At 35.3% G+C, this 16,409-nt stretch overlaps 1 protein-coding gene across 1 annotated transcript in view; it reads left to right on the top strand.

The window, feature by feature from the left end:
- LOC149564753 (truncated transcription factor CAULIFLOWER D-like) overlaps positions 1 to 16,409 on the top strand; it is a 239,791-nt gene that overhangs the window by 176,961 nt on the left and 46,421 nt on the right. The window lies entirely within an intron of this gene.

Raw genomic sequence — 16,409 nt, 5'->3', positions numbered from 1 at the left:
TGTCTTCCAAAGTATATGAGTTTTTCATCTTCAGAGTTGAAATTGGATTACCATGTGAATAAGATGATATATTGTTATGAAAATGAAGCCTCCAAATTTCCTTCTATAAGAGTTTCTAGGTAGGAAAACAATACAAGTTGACTAGAGAGCCTAATAATAATAATGTAATCTCCAAGGCTTTTCAAACCCCAAGCCTTAAAATTACTGGGGACTAGGTTGATTTGGGTCGACCTAGTCCAAACTAGATCAACTTGGGCAAACCTAGTCCCAGAGATCAAGTTAGGGGAGTCACTAATAGGTGAAGTAGTTACCATGAGAAATAGAGGAGAAAATAGAAGAATATAGGGAAAGGAAGACATCGAACACATGTCTATCCATGGTCTGAGAAAGACATTATGGAAAGGGTAGTGAAAGTTCTTGAAATACAAGTGCATCTATTTTAATACAGTATAGAGCCTAGAAATTTCCTCACATGGGTCTAAAAAATACTCTAGAGCCTCCTTGAAAGACATCTTGACATTTTTCAAATTCTTCACACCTTCCATACTCAACCAATAAATGGCCCAAGTCAACTTTGTCCTTACAACAAGAGAAACACAATCCACAATCAACTTACAAGCATCATGTGACTCCATAATCTTTTGGGATAGCTCGGGATTGTAACCCTTCATTTTCATGATATGTTTAGTCATCCCTCCTTGCTCAAGGGTTTACCGTAACTCTTTATCATTCTAATATTTTCCTCATCAATGCAGGAGCATCCTAGGTGAGAACAATCTTGCATCACCCATTTTTTTAACCTTTTCTAATTCAATAAGGACTAGTACACAAGGGGGTTACTATTTTTGGGAACTTACTATTTTTAGTAAGTTTGTCATACAAGCTTGGAATGTCCTAATTTCAGAGGTGGATGTTCATCTTTGATATATCAGCCTACCAATTGAGGCTCAGTGTCATATCATGTGTATTGATGAATTTATTACTGATTTTTGGTTTGCAATTTTGGTATATAAACTTCAGGCTCACCATTGGAGGCCTTAGAGTGCATAGATAAGGTCCTAATACTCGACGTATAGGTGCTCGCTTGAATTTGTGCTTGTAGATCAAGAGCTGGGTTTTCTGAAAAGTGGTTATAACAACCAATCGGAGCAATGGTTCGAGGGTTATGGTCTTTCGAAGTTAGGCTGACTAAAATATCCAAAATAAATGTCAAAAATGTATTTGGCCAAGTTTATATGTATTGTTAGGGTTTTTCGGCCCTAGGTATTAAGTTTAAATATCTAGAACCTTCCTAGTCAGCGTAAACTTGCCTATTTAAGAAATGCTCGAACATTGTCTAGGACAACTCTGGATGATAATTCGTAGCTTGCCTTATAGATTACTGTAATGAAGGTGCCTATTTGGGTTAGCATATTGTAATTGCAAATTTTGTAATTTTGTATTTGAGGCGATATCAAGAAAGCCTTATTTTGTTCTTGTAATTACTGTTGTTTCTTTGTTTTTGTAATGTGTTTATTTATTAAGTGGAGCACCCTTCATCAAGCGGTATTAGAGCAAAAGTTTTCGAGTGTGTGGGTAGATCACCAGATGTGAGATAGTGTACAGTAGTGAAGTTTGTCAAATTGAAGTTTTTTATTGTGTAAACAGATCATCGACTCTGAGGTAGTTTGCACAAGGTGCGTGTATTGCATGAAGTTTTTCTGTATGGAGACTTATGCATTGAGAAGAGAAATAAAAAGATGACTTTTGTGATTGGATGGATTCTGAGGATTCCTAGAGTTGAGAAAATTAGAGCAAGAAATCAAGATACATTACGAGTTGCATTCTTTGTTTTGCAGAAGCAAGTGAATGAATTACAAGTAGCGTCGCAAAAGAGAAGAGTGTGTATCTCGTGGAGCATCGAACATGTGGTACAAAAGAAGAGCATGGGGATGAAGAGGAAAATATTTGTGACCTTGAAGTTGAAGAAGATGAAAAATAAGATGAAGAGCATGAAGATGAAAAGATTTGTGAGCTAGAAGTAGATGAAGATGATTTGAAGACTACAGTAGTAGAAGATACATACAATTTCTTGGTTGGAAGTCAAACAAGTGAAGCGGTTAATTACCTTGTTGAAGACATGGAAGAGGAAATCAAAGATGCATATTTGGAGCTCTCTCATGTAGAGAATATTGTAATTAAATTTCAAGTATTAATAAATGCTTTATGAAGCATTTTATCTTCTCTCTGTCTCTGTATTATTCTGTTTTTGGTTGTGATTTGGTAAGGGTGGTACTAGCCCTTCATCACTCATTTATTAGGATCAACTTGAGTCTGATCACCCTCCCCCATGATCTTCTTCTAACTTTGCAGCTAGCTACAATACTTATAGACTTAGACTTCCCTCTGAAAACACAGGTCCAAAATCACCAGATAATGCCTTGTCATATTTGTGTTCAAGCTAAATAACTCAAACTAACACACAACCCAATTTAACAACAAATCTACGAGAAATGAACCCCATACAAGAAAATAAATACATGATTATTAATGTTATATTCTTCTGTGAATATGCCAGATTGCTTTGTACGCCTTTGTCGGTATAGATAAGGTGTCTTCCCAAATTTTGAAGAGACTGATGCATTCCTTAGAATTTTAAATTGTCAACTGCCCCGCAAGGACATATGATCGTTTTGTTTAGAATAGATTGGAAATAGTAAAAGAGGGAGATTGTTGAGAATAGATTGAAGAAGATTGTTGAAGAAGTCTGATCAATATGTTTCAATCATTATTTTGTCACTAATGTCAAACCTACTAATTTCTGGCAAGACAAATGCTTATATGATTTGAGTACCATCACTTATTTGATTGGTGAAGAGGATTTGATCAAAAGATGTAACAATATCACCTAGAGGAAAGGTTGAGTTATGCTTATGTAAAGAAGTACAAAAATTAGTTAAGATATTGATAATATAATGTATTGGTAATCTACATAAGGTTAGAAAGGCTTGTTACACTAAGAAATCTTAGAAGAAAAAGTTAAACAAAGTTTGTTTGGCAAGCTTGACCGAGTGGATAGTAGGTGTTGAGCAAAGTCAGTGCAAGACGAGCAAAAAATCAGTTGGAGTGGAGTAAAGTCTGCTCTAATTTATGCCAACCAAAATAGTGGATGCAGAGTAAAGTTTACTTGATGCTGAGCACAAGTAAACATTAGTTTGTGCCAAGTAATTTCATAGATGATGTCGAGCAACACAATATGTGTCAAGCACCAGAAGCCAGATAATGCCGAGTGGATGCATTATTTAAAAGATCGTGAATTTGATGGATCTGAGCTGACAAGTTTATTTTCTTGGATTATGTGAACCAGGTGGAAGATAAGATTGATTAGTTGGCAACACATAATTCAAGGTAAATCATTTTTAGTCAAATTCAAAGAGTATTAAAGGAGAAGTTTCTAGAAGAGACATAAAATATGGGGTAGATTCATTGTATCTTAAATAATCTGTCCTAACCCAAAATTTGACGATGGAGAATGAGCGGCAAAAGATCTTATTTTCCTAGTTATAGGAATGGCTGGTTAGAAGAAAGGGTTGTCATGTGTGAGAACCTAAGGAAAACAAGGAGTTAAGGGTTTTGTTTCATTAAGTGACCTAAGAAAAGAGTCTGCATTGCATGTTAAGCAAGAAGGCTTAAGGATATGAATGCTTGAAGGGTGAACAAACTACCAGAGCTGAAATGTGTGAAGCCTAGGAAAAATGGAGGACTGAAATATAGATCTGTAATTTGCAAATGGAGTTGTAAGTTGTTATTAGATCAAGGCTTACTGTTACTCTCTAATAATTGGATTACTCAAGGGTAAACCCTTTGGATTAAGGTTGACCTAACAGTCATTTGTAAATTCTTTAATTGGGTGACATTCAAAGTGAATGGTCTAAAGTCCTCTAACAAGGGTCACTCCTAACAGGGTGATTGAAATCTTTTAACAGGGTCACATTTAACAGTGTGTATTGTAACCTTTAACAGGGTTGGCCTTTCATGGGGCATCACTTCAGAAGAGTGAAAAAGGGTAGCATGTTACTAGTGGTTTTTCCCAAATTGGGTTTCCACGTAAATCATTGTGTCAAGTGTGTTGTAGAATTTGTTATGTTTCATGTTTACATCTTTGCAAGTTGATTTAACAGTAACCTACAGGATTGAAGTGATTGCAAAATCTAATGGATGCATGCATGATGATAAGTGTTTTATGGGTTCACTAAGCTGAGAAAAGTTTTATTTATACATTTGGACCTTGGATAATTGATTCACCCCCACCCCCAGTTATACTGAACTATTCCAACACCTTTTGATTTTTTAGGGATGCCCTAAGGCAAATAAGGGGGTATAACTTGCCCTTGAGCTAGAAATACTAGGAAGAGGGTTTCATTGCATATTTTCTGGATGAAAATGTATGTAGAGATAGGACACTAAAATGGAGAGAAATTATGGGTTTTGAAGAAGAAATGAAGAGAATAAACCCATCTTTTAAGGGTTTCTATCATGAAGAAGGATATTGGCCTAGATTTAATAAGTGTATTGAAAATTTTGATGAGATTATAGCCCAAGTTACCAAAGAAATAAACAACAGAGTCAATCTTGAATTTCTTGAGCTTGATATTATACTAGAAGTAGATGAGGAGGAGGAGCGGCCTGAAAGCTGAACCTAGGCTCAAAGAGGCAGGAAGAAATATAAAACATTTGAGATTTCTCGAAAAGCAAGGGAGAAAGACTTACTGGTTATGCCAAGGGGTAGTGAGTATTTCAATGATACAAGGTGCATTTTTTTATGGCAAGGGCTATCGAGGATGAGTAGAAGGTGAAGAAAATATAGCTAGAGGCCATGGTGATATATGATAGGATTATAGAAGCTAGGGAATTTATGAAAGATTAAAATTTCATAAAAGTAGAAGAGTTTAAAAGCATCCTTTTCAAAATAAAGAAAAATAAATTATCATTTCAATTAAAGCCAAGTGACCCCAATGAAAAGGTAGTAGAAATGGTCAAAAGGCTACAAGAGTATGATCCTAAGAGTGAAACCCTAATTGTAGAAGAAGCAAGAGATATGATAATGAGAAGTGGCATGATCATCTTTCCAGGACGAAAAATCAGCTCTTCATTTTTTCTTGACCAAATGAGAAGGCATGAGAAGACAGTTTATTTTGAGGATGTGAATCAACAAGGAGAATTAAGGGGGTATGGTTATGCTATTGATGCACAAACCATAGAAATATGGAGCTTGGCTCTAGAAAATTAAAAGCCAACACTCATGGAAGTTAGAGATTCCCTTAGTGGAAATGTAATCTTCTGGAATGTTCATTCTACATCTAGTAATCAAATTTATAGATCAATGACTTCAGCATCATTATTGGGAAATAATAAAATCGTTATGCTAGAGGAACAATTATATATAGCCTTTGAAAGGTATGTTGATACAAGGAAATGCTATGACTAGGAGATGAAAAAGACATATGTTTTAGAATGAAGAAATCTCCAGCTGGAGGATGAGTTAAAAACATTGAAAGGTACTGCTAGGCATGTTGTTGAGGTTTAAGACAAAGGTGTACAAACAGATGATTATGAAAAAAATGTAGGTGATACAACATGCCAACCTATGGTCTCACTGATGAGGCAGAGCTAGAATCAAGCAAGGAGACAAAGATTAGAATAATGCAAAATTTGTCGATTTATAAGATAGGCTCTTTGAAACATTCTTCATTGAATGTACAGAGTAGCTACATTGCTTTGCAAGGTCGCTAACTATCAGTGCTTAGAAGAAATTTCATTATTATTCTCTTTATTTGCAATGCGGGGCCCGTAAACATCATTATTAGAAAACCTTGTACAGATTCTAACACAAAAGGAGTTACCTAAGGGAGTAATTATCCTTATTAGAAAATTGATTCATAAAGTTAAGAATTAAATAGTTTTTTCTTAGGGAAATTATAATTGATCTAGGATAAAATGAAAACAATTACCACAAGAACTCCCAACTTTGTGCCCAACATCATTGATGAAAATGGAAATGTGAAGGAGTGGCAGGAATGATCATCCTATTCTGATGATATTCTAAAATGTGTAAGGTTGGGGGCATATTGTAACAATGAGGCAAATGTCATGGTAGAATATGATATGATTGATTTATTATATGAAATAGAGTCAGAGATGGAAAAGGTAATTGCAAAAATGAAGGGCATAAAAAATATAAAATGGAATAAGTGCCTTGACAAACTGAATATAATTAGAGATGCCACTTGGCCAAACATTGATTTTTATATTGCCATCTAGAAGGTAATATCTGGTATAAAGGCTTTACCATCTAGAGATAGTGACTAAGCAATTAGAAATGATAGTTAAATGGCAGAAGAGACAAAATAGAGAAATGATAGTGATTATAATAGGTTGTCAAGTTGTACACATGCTCAATTTGGAAACACTTGCAAAAAAAAACCCAGACTGTACCTGAAGATTAATTGACATCTGTCATTTTTGGAACTGTTTCCCATCTTCCATCCAAGGACAAGGAATGTTTTGCAAGAGAAAATATCAGAAGTTTTTGAATTTATCTTTTAATCAAATTTTGACAAGTGTCCTCCCATCTATAGCTTGTTTGCAATCCTTGTCTTATAAAAGGATTTCCAAGACGTGGAGTGAGGGTTTGAATTCTTTTTTCTTTTAGTAATAATCCTATTTTGCAGTTGGTCCAAATTATCGTGTTAATTTTTTGTTTTTTCAAAGTTGTATTTCAAGAACATGGTGAATGAATGAAATACTATCAAACATTGAGTTATATTTTGAGTCTTATATCAAATATATATATCATTCTCAAGAAGATGAATACAAAAGGAAGTTACTGAATATCTATGTCCTTATTTTCTGTCTCCAGTTTCATGTACTTGTCATTCTGAGATTACGTGAACAAATTTTATTTCATTAAATGTAACTTGGATAGGTTATATATCAGTTTTTTGTTGCTATTAATTCAAGCAATTAAGTAAATGCTTTTGTGAGCTGATAGGTTTTCTCTGTATATGGAAGGGATATTATAAGAATGGGATTTAGGGTTAGAAACTTAAATATATGATTGCAAGTCAATTAAATGGATCAAAATCTACTGATTTGACTCTGTGTAACAATGGATAAGGCAATGATTATTAGTTAGGATACAAATTAAAGAAATCATTTAGTGGCACAAATCATTTTAAAACAAATCAATATTTGAAGTTTGTAACATAAAATTATATGTTGGTCATTCACTTATTGCAATAGCTTGAGTTTGTAGTTAGCTACTATAATTCAACAGTGGATTTTAATTCCAAGAAGATTAATAGACCAAATCTTCTCTAAAGGGATGTATAGTGTAAAAATATGAAGAAATGTTTAAATCCCTAGGTAAACCCACCTTGGTTAGTAGAGCCTAAAGTGTAGGAAGTACTATTGCTTCATTAGTTTGTCTTGATCTAAATAGGTTTTGCTGAAAATTGGAAGTGGCTAATCCCTAAGTGTCTCCTTATGTGGTAATATGGTGCTGTTTTTAAGCTTGTAGTTGACAAACACCAACAAAATTATGACTCTGCTGGGGAATTGTGTAAATATTTTTATTGTTTAAAGTACTGGAGTCTCTGGAGCTACATGATGTGGGTTATTTTTGAATAGTGCCTTGTTTACAAAGCAGAGTTTGCAGTTCCCAACATGCAATATATTGAAGTTTCAAGCATGTTTTTCCCATGATATTTTCTTGTCTTCTAGCCATATTAAAAGTATTTTCCTCTAGTGGGTGATGACTTGGTCAAAGGTTTTGTTAGCTAGTGTTCTTATTAAAATAAGAAATGGTTGATAGAGAGAAAAACATAAGAGCATATATGAGAGAGAACCCATAAATCTCTTTATATATAGAATTGCCAAAAGTTGGTAGAAAAAATTGGCCTAAGAAAAAGGGAAAGTCTAGTCATATATGGAAACCTAGAGATGGTCATCAATACCAACCCATAATGGGGAAAGAAATCTCGTCACATTGCTCGTTTGAGACTACTAGGCTTCTAGGTGGGATTTTTACAACACCTTTTCAAGAGAAACAAGTTTGCCAAGATAAAATGGTGTCATCCATGGAAGATACTACCTTCAAACTGGGTGATTTAGCAGGAATAAACCAACATGTGTGGTCTAGAAGTGTTTAGTCAAGTAAATCTCATCGTAGGCATGTTCCTTTTACTAAGAGAAATCTCATTGACCTAAGTGATCCCACTAAATTAGAGATAAACAATTGTAGACCCTGATGATCTACTAATAGAAGTAGAAGCCCTTAGGAAACGAGTTGTTGAAAAAGATGTTAGATGCATATGTTTGGAAAAAAAGAAAGAGAAAATTACTACGAATGCTTTAATTAAAAGAGATAACCTACTTAGAAGAATGGCTACATTAGAGGAACAAAACAAGAAGCTAGAAGATAAGTCTACTTCTTTACACTCAGATCTGTTTGGAGATATTGGGGAAATTATATCCAAAGTTTAGGAGTATGAATAGAAAATAGGGATCCTGTGGTTGAACAGATCCATGTATATAAATCCATTGTGGAAAATAGAGATCGTCTTGTTGAATAGATCCACGTATATAAATCCATTGGGGAAAAAATCAAAGTGAGTATAATAGATCTTACCACTAAAGCTTCTTAAAAGGTAAGCAGAAAGTAATTGGTGCTAAGATAAATGAACCCCTTATTGCATCCAAAAATGTCCCTACCATGTCCAATATAGATTTAGAATTGGAAAAGGTAGAAGCAGCAAGAGGACTTAGCTAGAGAACTTGAGAAAGTGGACAATGAAGCTCAAGTAATAGAAATGAAGAATAAGATTCAATTGCTAAAGTCTTCCTCTGGTATGAGTACAGGCCAAGTCCAACTTACATTAGGAATGCCTTCTAGCATTACTTGTGGTCCTACAATGAGTAATGTCACTATTTTTGAATCTGGCCCATCTTCTTCCTCTGCCGTAGTAGCCCAACACGTTGGGGCTCAACAAGGAAAAATGAATGTTTAGAGTCAAGCTACTAGACCTAGTTCTAGTAGCGTTGTAGGTTTCACAAAAAGACCTATGTATATGAAGAGATATAGAAAAATGTCTTCCTAGGGATCCTTGGTCATCCAAATCATGTCCCAAATGATTTGAGAGAAAAGGATGCTAAATCTTCATCAAATAATGCTATCAATGTGAAGACTTGTTAGAAATGTTTTAGAATAATTGAGAGGGGAGTGAATTAGTTATTCAAGGTCCTAATGTCCTAATAAAACTTTTTCACTAAGTATAGTGAGCCCATTTAAAGTAACCATGCATCCAAGCTAAACATTCTTCTTAGCAAATTACTGATAAATCAACATGGAGGAATAAGACGTGAAAGATCAAAACATAACACAGTGATTTATGTGGAAACCCAATTTGGAAAAACCCACCAGTAACATGCTACTCCTTTCTCACTCTTTTGAAGTGACGCCCTATGAAAGGCCTACCCTGTTAAAGGCTACAAAACACATTGTTAAATGTGACCTGGTTAAGGGATTTCAACCACCTTGTTAGAAGTGGGCTTGGTTAAATAGCTTTATAACATTCACTTGGAATGTCACTCTAATAAAGGATTTACAAAATGGTTGTTAAACCAACCTAAGTCTATAGGATTTTCCCCTGACTGATACAATTGCTAGAGAGTAACAATAAGGGCTTTTGATTTGATACAACTCACAACATAATTTGTAGATTTCAGATCTTAATTCGGTTCACAAATTTGCCTGGCTTTTAGTCTCTACAGCTCTTACAGCTTGTCCTCCTTTCAAGCTTTGTCTCCTTGAGTCTTCATGCTCGTTGTGCCAATGCAATCACCTTTGTGGTCACCTATTGAAGCAGAGTCTTTCTACTCTGTTCCTCCCTCTCGATGCCTTCTCCTTAACATTACACTCTCTCTCCACACTTTGCTTCTTGACCTGTGATTCCTTAAGTAGGAATTTGGAACACTTTTCCCGCTCTAATCCTCCCGCTCTTATTTTGGGTTCGAATCGATTAGGTAAGGTACAATGTATCTTCCCCTCATCTTGTTTCTTCTAGAAACATCATGTAGAATCCTCCTATATTTTCCCAAAAATGGTTAACCTAGAATTTTGTGCCACCAATTCAAGATTCTTATCTTTCGTCCAGTCCACATAATTCAAGGTAACAAACTTGTCGGCTTAGATCTGGCGAATCTTTGACTTTTAAAATAATGCAACAACTCGACACTATTGACTTTCTGATGCTTGACACATACTGTGTTACTCAGAACCTACTGTGGATTCACTCGGCATCAACTAAGTTTTATTGATGCTTGCCACCTATTACATTTTGTCTAGCTCGACATCTGAACTTGCTCAACACCTTCTGTTTCACTCGGCACACACTAGATTTTGGATTTGCTCGGGACTTAATGATAATCTGCTCAGCATGAACTTGCTCGACACCTATTGATGAATGAATTTAGTCAGGCTTTGCAGATAGTTTTGTTATAACTTATTCTTCCAGAGTTTCAAAGTGTGGCCAACCTTTGTATCTTCAAGTGTATTATCAATACATCATTTTACCATTGTCATAACTGATATTTGTACTTCATTACAAAATCATAACTCAACCTTTCCCTTAGGTGCTTTTGTTACATCTTATTGATTAAATCCTCTTCATCAATCAAGTGATAGTACTTGGATTTTCTAAGCAATTGTCATTCCAATAAATAGCAGGTTTGACATCAGTGACAAAACAATGATTGAAAACATTTTTTATCAACAATCTTGCTTCTTCAATAATGATCTTTTCAATCAGATTTCAACAAGACCACCTCAAAAAATTTAAAGATATGTTGAATGATTATGAAGTTAGACACGAAGATGTGGTCATGAAGTTGTTTGTACATTCTCTCACAGAAAATGCCAGGGAATGCTATAGGAGATCACCTAATGACAACATTGGTTCTTGGGAAGATCTTGAAAAATGTTTCAAAGAACAATATAGGGATAACACTAATACTAGTATTGAATTGAATGAATTCAACAATATAAAGAAGAATCAAAATGAACCTACATTTGATTTCAATGTGAGATTTAAAAATATGTACAAATTGTTCCAAGTGATGAGGTTGGAGGAAAATGTATGTCTTACAACATACCTTAATGCTTTTGATAGTAAGATGGCTTACATTTTGAGGGATAAGGATTCTAGAACATTAAGAGATGCCCATAGAATAGCTGTGAATATCGAGAATAATAGGAAAGGCTTCTAGAAAGCTAGGAAGAAGAGATGACCCAAAACTTTTCACCTTCTTAGCAACAAAAAGGAGGGTGATAAGCCTATTGCAAATAAAAAGCCTGAAGAGGATAAGATGGATAAGATGTTGAACTTGTTGAAGAATATGAATCCTTTGATTGGAAATGCTAACAAAGCAAATACTAGTGATAAATCACAGTTCAACAATTTCATCAAATAAAATAGGATGCAAGATTATTTCCCCCCCCCCCCCCCCCCCCCCCATACAACCCAATAAAAGGATGGGAAACCTATTTTTCCTCATGAAAAGAATACTAGTGATAAGAATACCCCTAATCTCATCCAAAGGCCTTTATTAACACGATATATGATTCTCCATGGTGTTCAATATGTCAATTGCCTCATTCACCAAAATATTGTACTGTTGCTATGTCTTTCTGCACAAGTCAAAATGAAGATGATGTTTGGTGTAATGTTGTAGAATATTATTATGATGATATGTTTGATTGTGATGACATTGACAATGATGGATATGAAAAAAGGCAAATGATTCAGATATTTTTTTCAAATGAAGATGAAACAAACGATACTACTTGTAACATGATCTCCTCAAAGAATGATGAAGTAGTCTTGAGAAGGCCCACCAAGGAAGAGATTGACAAGACTACTGGTAATATAGTTGTATAAGTGTAGACCTGTGTTATGATATCTAAAGATGATGTTGGTAGTGTGGTTGGCATTTTTGTCAAGAAGACAGATCCCAAAGGGAAAAATGTAAATAAGCCTAAGGAAGGTCATAACATCAAGGTCAAAAATATGAGTTAAAATTGGGAACATAAGAAGGAAAAAGCCTCAAAGATCCCCAAATCTTAGAATATGATAAGCAAAAGGGAGAGAATAAGGGATCCCTTTTAATTACTGGAAGCAGTGAACAAAAAACTCATGATGCTGCTGGCACTATTGAAAAGGAAAAGGAGGTGAAAGGTATGCATGTTGAAAATTTTTGTAACTTTCTCATTGATATGTTATCCATGTCACAAATTATCATAAAATTTCCACTCTCTAAATTATTGAGAATCCAAAAACATAGGGATAAAGCTATGGCATGTGTTTGGAGTGTTAAGGAAGGTGCTGATATTATTTGTAATTCAAATGAAAATCTTGTTGAAAATAGTGAACCAATAGAGATGGAAGGAGTATTATCTCATATTCTACCCATGTACTTAGATGATCTAGTTAATCAGTGTCTATGATATATTGACCCATTTTTATTAAGTATCATGGTAAATGGGAAGACTTGTATGATAGATTCTGGTGCATCAAAGAAAGAGATGCCTTTTGAAGTTATGAAAGAGTCAAGGTTGAATGTAGATATTGTTCAAGGTAAGTGTTGTGCCATGGATCAAAGATAGGTAGATGTTATAGGAACCATAAATGCATTACCTTATAGGTTGTCCACCTATCCTAGTAAAGAGTTGACAATGAGTGTTTTGGTACTTGACATTCCACCCCAATATGGTATGATATTATCAAGAAAGTGGATACTGAGTTTTGTAGATACTGATGTAAATGCATTCAGAGTAGAAGTTTTAGTGTTGAAAATAGAGCCACTCAAATGTTGGAAATATAAATGGGAAAGTAAGTTCTGAAGGTGGGGCGGGGTGAATCAGTACTTAAAAAGTTGTAGTAAAGAATGAACTGAAAATTGAAAAAGAATATGTCGAAAGGTTAAATAAATCTAATGAAGAAAAAAATAATTTGAAGAAATAACGAGGACATCTGGCAACACTTTTGGATCAAGACTTATATCTACCAAGCAAGGAGTGGAGAACTAAGAAATGCAAAGTCAAAAGGAAAACCCACGTGTTATAACTATGGAAAACTTGGTCATACTGCAAACATTTGCAGAAACAAAAATAGCATGAAAAATCTTAAACCTAAGTTTTTTGGTTATAATTTTACTACAAGAAGAATTGACATCAAATACATGAGTGTAGGTCAACATTGAAAAATGCATCTACTACACCTATATTTGAAGGCTATTGTTACAACTGTCAAAAGTATGGACATAGAGCATATGAGTATAAATCACACATAAAACCCTATTGTAATAATCAAAGGCAGAACCATGCACCAAACAATGTATGTTCCAAATGTCAAGAGTTTAGACACTCAAGCAAATATTGTAGGACTCAAGTACTAACAACTAATCACAACAACAACAAGGGTGAAGGCAAAGTGGACATTGATCAAACAAGGAAGGAGATGAATCAAAAATGGAAGAAAATGACCAGAGATAGAAGTAGTGGAATAATTGAAGTTGAGATCATCCAATCCAATGGAGAAGGTAATCTTGTGTGTAAGATGAGTTAGGTGGAAGAGACCGAGCTATATAGTGAAGGCCTAGTTTGAAGGCACAATGTCGATCAAGAAAACTAGCTGCCACCTACCTGAGTACACAACATCAAATGCTGAACAAATTTCCAACAATCTCCCCCCTAGCGTTACTCGAGGGTCTGAGGATTCAAACCTCTGACCAAGTTCTGATACAACTTGTTAGAGTGGGGTTGTTGCACCAAAAGATCGATCTGTCAATGCCTGATACAACCACTCAACTTATAGTACATAGGAGATGGTTAAGCCCTTGTCACAAATCCCAAGCGGAGCACTAAAAAAATTTCCAATCGGAGAAAACCCATAAAACATTTGTCTTTTGAAGCTAGGTTGACCTTGAACCAGAAAGTGGGGCACAATTGTCCCCCAAAAAGTTGACTTTGATATGGATAGTTTCAACAATTTTTTTTTTCGTGGATCCCACAAGTTCAACGAAAAGGGTATAAAAATCTGCACTTTAAGTTGTTCCATACTTGTATTTGCAAGCAAAATGGTTTTTTTGTTTGGATGAGGGGTTTACCTTGGTCAAACCCCGGTTTGGAACCAACCTTAATAATGGAAATGAAATAAAGAATGCTAGCTAGTAGTAGAAGTAAATCTAATAATGAAGCTATGATATTCAATAGATATGCAATTGTATTTGAAATGTAAACAAGTATATTGATATGAAAGCTTGAACATAACATTAGCAAATGTAAATCAAAACCTCCATTATTGCATGCTTGGAATTCACCATTAGAGAAGAATGAATAGATCTAGAAGATGAACAAAGGATCTTGAAGGAAGATCATACCACCATGATGGTTGTATGTAGGATTTTGAATGATGAATCTTGAATTCTTGAACCAAATCCCTTCAAAGGCTTGAATTCTTCAATCCTCGAAATTTATCTCCTTTAAAAAGTACGTAGTTGCTCCTTGTGAGTGGATGATGGATTGTAGATCCTCTCATAAAAATTCGTTAATGGATAGATGTGAAAGTGAGGGAAGAAGGCTTCGTTATATAGAGATCTAGGGTACAAACTTGTAGAAAAGGTCGATATGGGAGCATTAAATCCCCATTAGCCTTAAACCCTAGAAATAGATCTAGATTAAATGCAATTTAAGAGCGTACCATTCCAATACCCAAAATAGGCGACTCAGAAGTAGGAAAATGAAACTTTCTGAAGCCCAATATCCTGAAACCTCTAGAAATTGAAAATTGGAGCAAGGGTCAGGGACAAGGTCAACCTTGCTCAAGGTCAGGGTCGAGGTCATCCTAGACCTGGAAAGTCAAAGTCCTCAGTTACATAGAGAAAATTGTCAGAAATAGAGAGAGAGAGAGAGAGAGAGAGAGAGAGAGAGAGAGAGAGAGAGAGAGAGAGAGAGAGAGAGAGAGAGAGAGAGAGAGAGAGAGAGAGAGAGAGAGAGAGAGAGAGAGAGAGAGAGAGAGAGAGAAGTAGAATAGGGGGAAAACAACCGAATCCATGCAAAGACCTATTCAAGGCATTTGACATCAGCCTAGATCACTTACTCAGAGGGATAAATGATGTTAACATGGAAGTACTTTGATTTGAAGATGATACAAAGAGCGAATATAAGACAAGAAGATTGATTGAGTGAAATCTGAGTAGTGCCAAGTGATCTAGAGGAAGAAAGTTTACAAACACTAACAAAGAGAAAAATGAGAGCTTCATCATCCATAAGAAAGAGTGAAGCCCCAATTTTTGTCACACCACGTAGCCATAAGGCTAAAGGAAATGCAAAGAAGCCAACGGTGACACTTCTAGCTCCTCCACCACCTACCAAACCAATGACAAGCGCAATAGCTAGTGTCAAGCAATCTGTAAATCAAAGATTACTGCAGACCACTAAGTCTAGTGGATCAAAACCAAAGAGAAGAAGAGTAGATAAAGGACCATCCACAAGGAGAACAAAAGCTATTGATGAGGTATTTGTCAATCTAAGAAAATCTTCTAGCTTATCCAGTTTTAGATTTGTGAAATATGACACATTGAATAATACTCATAGAACAAAAATCGAGGAGGTCATGATAGATAGGAGGACAAATCATAAGTTAGCTCCAAATTAAGAAGAAGATACCCATAGATTTGTACAATAGACTTGTTAGATGGTGGCAACAAGCAACATAAGAAGAGAAAAACATTAGAACTGACACATTAGTCAAGCTATACTTGCATGGATTTGTCAGAAGAACAAAAGGATACATTTTAGGAGAGATACAGGAAAAAATTTGATGCTAAATTTAGAATCTTTATGATATTTCAAAATAAGATTGATGTTGTAATTCAGCAAAATGAGTTACTTTGGAAATGTATTTTTGGTGTAATGACTAACACAAAATATATTGAGGCAGTTACTGTTGAAGGTGTTGAGAGTGATGGAATGAGTTCAGGTGTGCTGAGGCCACAAGGAAGGATGCCACCAGTTCATGCCAACACCCCTGATACTTCAAAGAACCCCTCAAATGTAGACAAGGAGGAGCAAGAGGTAAAAGAAAGTAATCAGAACACTAGTGTAGACATTCCTACGAAAGGTCAAGTGGGACCAAATGTGTCAACACCTCATATTGAGGAGAATAAAGAGGAAAGTCAAACTATGCTGAGTGGTACTATTGTTGTCTCTAGCAGTGATGATCAAATACGATTGAGTGGTGATACCCCGTCACCATTTCCCAAAGCAGTGTCGAGCAGCATCACTTCTACTCTCACAAGGAACGCAATAAGTG

This window comes from Cupressus sempervirens, chromosome 3, assembly GCF_028749045.1.
Source record: "Cupressus sempervirens isolate cs-2001-9-10 chromosome 3, ASM2874904v1, whole genome shotgun sequence".
NCBI classification, from domain to species: domain Eukaryota; kingdom Viridiplantae; phylum Streptophyta; class Pinopsida; order Cupressales; family Cupressaceae; genus Cupressus; species Cupressus sempervirens.
Note: the sequence above shows the minus strand (reverse complement) of the source record. Positions and strands in the feature narration are given on the sequence as shown.